Genomic DNA, 4,327 nt, shown 5'->3' with positions numbered 1-4,327 from the left:
AGTAGCTGGGACCACAGGTGCCGCCACAATGCCTGGCTATTTTTTGTTGCAGTTTGGCCAGGGCTGGGTTTGAACCCGCCACCCTCGGTATATGGGGGTGGTGCCCAACTCACTGAGCCACAGGCACCCCCCACGGTGTGCTTTAAGAGGTACAGGAAATCCCTCCAGGCAGGCCTAGCAAGGGTCTGAGATTTCACTAAGAAGAGATAAATTAAGGTTTGCAAGTCTTCCTTTTCCAAATTCAAGGTTACCTCTGAGAAGTCAGAGGGTAGGAGAACAACTATCTTCGGGCCAAGTCCGGCGTCCTGTGGTGGTTATGTGCATTCAGCAGCTCTTCCTTCACGTCAGGCGCCTGCGGCGGGGAGGAGGAGGAGGTCTCTGCCACCAGGGCTCCCTGCAGACCCAGGGCACCTGGGGGCATGTCAGGCTGAGCAGTGTGCTGGTTACCTGGGAAGGAGAGAAGGGCAGGGTTGGTCAGAGGGCAGCGTGGAAGGAGCAGGCACAAAGCCAACCTCACCAGCTGTACCTGAGCGCTGGCTTAGGCTGGAGGAAAACCACCGATACAATTACTAGCAACATCACCTGACAGAATAGTTCACTGGAGAGGGAACTGAGGTTTACTACAGAAACAATCCACCAAGAAGCTGACAGATAAATCCATCAGCACAGGCAACTCTGAGACAACAAACCTTTCCAGGATCTCCTAGCCTGTCCCCTCCTTTCCCAATCACAGCCATTCAGCTTTGCCCAGTCAGTCTTTGATTACCGTGGCTCACTCCTGTAATCTCAAGACTTTGGGAGACCAAGGTGGGAAGATCCATTAGCTCAGAAGTTCATGGAGCAAGAGCAAGATCCTGTCTCTAATAAAAGCAGAAAAACTAGCCAAGAATGGGGGTGGGCACCTGTAGTCCCAGCTACTCAGGAGGCTGAGGCAGGGGGATCACTTGAACCCAAGAGGTGGCTGTGAGCTATGATGATGCTATGGCACTCTACCGAGGGTAACAGACTGAGACTCTGTCTAAATAAATAAATAAATAAATAAACAAAAATGAAATTAAAATGGTATAATAGAAGCTATCTATCTAACATCAAAGAAGGCAAAATTCAAGAGCAGAGAAACACAAAAGTCATCAGACCCATAGAATACAAATAGTAAAAAGGCAGAGATAAAATCAACTTTATCAGTAATATCATTAAGTGGTTTAAACACTCCAAAAAAGGGCAGAAATTGGAAGAATGAATAACACTCAGATGCTGTTACAAGAAAAACACGTTAGCAACAAAACGAAAATAATATTTAGAAATGAATTCACAAAAGATACACAAGATTTGTATATCTTGAAAACTACCAAAATATCATTAAAAGAAATTAAAGCAGACCTAAAATAAACAGAAAGACATGTTTTATTCATGGATTAGAAAACAATATTGTTAAGATACCAATACCTTCCAAATTGATAATAGATCAATTAAGAGATTCCATGCAATCTCTATTAAATTCTTAGCTGAATTTTTACAAAAATTGGCAGGCAATCTGACCCCAGCATTGACAAAGAAATCTACAAGGCCCTGAATGACCAAAAAAACCTAAAAAGAAAAATAAAGTTGGAAGAACTAGATTTTTTCATCTTTTAAGTTTTTCATTTTTTTTTCTTGTTTTTATTAAATCATAACTGTGTACATTAATGCAATTATGGGGTACAATGTGCTAGTTTTATATACAATTTGAGATACTTTCAACAAACTGGTTAACATAGCCTTCATCGTATTTTCTTAGTTATTGTGTTAAGATATTTATATTCTATCGTTAGTAGCTTTAACTTGTACCCTTGTAAAATGCACCATAGGTGTGGTCCCACCAATTACCCTCCCTATACCTGATATCGGACAGGTGGTGCCCCAGCCAGCTCAACCGAGCGGGGCTGGAGGACCTTCCGTCTCCGTCTTAGTGGTGTTGGTGGCAGCAGTCAGCAGAGGAACCAGCAGGCTAGAGCATAGGCAAGGGGCAGGGGGAGAGGCTTCCCTCCCTCAATGGAGGCTCCAGCAGCCAAAAGAACCAGACATGAGCAAGGGAAGACACTAGCGCTGTGCTGTCCCCTCATGTGGACTTCTGGCAATTCCTCCAGGGCATCCCTGATTGGTCTGTTTTCAAAACCTGGTCCTGATTAGTATGTTTTCAGGACCCAAAAGCTCATTGGACAACTGCCTCTATATAAGCCAGAGAGCCTAAGGGCAGATCTCGCCGGACCTCCTAGAGAGAGCAGGAGAACAAGGAGGTTTGGTTCCTTGTGAGAGCTGTAACACTACCTTACTGCTAGTCCTACTCTGCAAGGAAGTTTGGTTCCTTGTGAGAGCTGTAACACTTGTAATATAAGACCTATCTTACTGCTGATCCTGCTCCACAAGGAAGCTTGGTTCTTTGTAAGAGCTGTAACACTTACATTGTTAAATAAAACCTATCCTGTGGTCTGTCACTTCATTTTTCGAAGCACTGAGACCAAGAGCCTGGAAATCCAGTATCAAAAATCTGGTATCACACCCATCCTCCACCCTTCCCTCCCCTCCCTCTCCTCTTTCCCCTTAATCTCGGGCTATAGTTGGGTTATAGGTTTCATTTGGAAGTGTGGGGGCTTGTAAATTAGTTTCACAGTAGGGCTGAGTACACTGGATACATTTTTGTCCTTTTTTGAGATACTTTGCTAAGAAGAATATGTTTCGGCTCCATTCATGTAGACATGAAAGAGGTAAAGTCTCCATCTTTCTTTAAGGTTGCATAATATTCCGTGGTGTACATATACCACAATTTATTGATCCATTCATGGGTCAAGGGGACTTGGGCTTCTTCCATGACTTAGCTGCAATAAACATTATGGTGCAAATATCTTTGTTATAAAGTGATTTTTGGTCCTCTGGATATATATATACCTAATAGAGGAATTGAAAGATCGAATGGCTGGTCTATTTTTAGATCCCTAAGTGATCTCCAAATATCATTCCAAAAGGAACGTATTAGTCTGCATTCCCACCAGCAGTGCAGAAGTGTTCCCTTTTCTCCACACCCAAGCCAACATCTATGGCTTTGGGATTTTGTGATATGGGCTAATCTTACTGGAGTTAGATGATATCTCAAAGTGGTTTTGATTTGCATTTATCTGATGATTAAGGGTGATAAGCATTTTTTTCATGTGTCTGTAGGCCATGCACCTGTCTTCTTCAGAGAAGTTTCTCTTCAAGTCCCTTGCCCATCCTGAGATGGGATCACTTGTTCTTTTCTTGCTAATACATTCTCTGAGTTCTCTGTGGAGTCTGGTTATTAAACCTTTGTCAGAAACATAACCTGCAAATATCTTTTCCCATTCTGAGGGCTGTCTGCTTGCTTTATTTACTGTGTTTTTGGCTATGCAGAAGCTTTTTAGTTTGATCAGGTCCCAGTACTGTATTTTTGATGTTACTTCAATTGCCTGGGGTGGGTGTGGGAGGTCCTCCTCAGAAAATATTCGCCCAGGCCGATTCTTCAAGACTATTCCTTGCACATTCTTCTAGTATTTTTATAGTTTCATGTCTTAAGTTTAAATCTTTAATCCAGTGAAAGTCTATCTTAGTTAATGGTGAAAGGTGTGGTTCCAGTTTCAGTCTTCTACAGGTTGCCAGCCAGTTCACCTAGCATCATTTGCTAAATAGGGAGTCTATTCCCCACTGAATTTTTCAATTGGCTCATCAAAGATGAAATGAGAGTAAGTAGCTAGGTTCACCTCTTGGTTCTCAATTCTGTTCCATACATCTACCTCTCTGTTTTTGTGCCAATATCATGCTGTTTTGATCACTATCACTATCAATTTATAGTATAGTCTGAGGTCTGGTAATATGAGTCCTCCTGATTTGCTTTTATTTCCAAGTAATGTCTTGACTGTTTGAGGCTTTTTCTGATTCCATATGAAATGAAGTATTATTTTTTTTGAGGTCTTTAAAATATGACAATGGTGCTTTAATAGGGATTACATTAAAATTGTATATTTTTTTGGGTAGTATGGACATTTTAACAATGTTGATTCTTTCCAGACATGAGCATGGTATGTTTTTCTATTTGTTAACATCTTCAGCTATTTCTTTTCTGAGAGTTTCATAGTTCTCTTTATAGAGATCTTTCATGTCCTTTGTTATGTAAAGTCCCAAATACTTCATCTTCCTTGGCACTATTGTAAAAAGAATAGAGTCCTTGACCGTTTTTTCAGCTTGACTATTGTTGGTACATATAAAACAGATTTGTGAGTATTGATTTTGTAACCTGAGATGCTGCTGTATTCCTTGATCACTTCTAAGAGTTTTG

At 41.3% G+C, this 4,327-nt stretch overlaps 1 protein-coding gene across 1 annotated transcript in view; it reads right to left on the bottom strand.

The window, feature by feature from the left end:
• RNF144A (ring finger protein 144A) overlaps positions 1-4,327 on the bottom strand; it is a 112,844-nt gene that overhangs the window by 82,931 nt on the left and 25,586 nt on the right. Inside the window, exon 2 of the mRNA XM_012813905.2 lies at positions 252-447. The gene's annotated coding sequence lies outside the window, so the exon portion shown is untranslated. The remainder of the gene's footprint in view (positions 1-251; positions 448-4,327) is intronic.

The sequence above is a fragment of the Otolemur garnettii genome, unplaced genomic scaffold (assembly GCF_000181295.1).
Source record: "Otolemur garnettii isolate 467f Iridium unplaced genomic scaffold, OtoGar3 scaffold00336, whole genome shotgun sequence".
Lineage (NCBI taxonomy): Eukaryota > Metazoa > Chordata > Mammalia > Primates > Galagidae > Otolemur > Otolemur garnettii.
The sequence above is the reverse complement of the archived record's forward strand: the minus strand, read 5'-3'. Positions and strand labels throughout refer to the sequence as shown.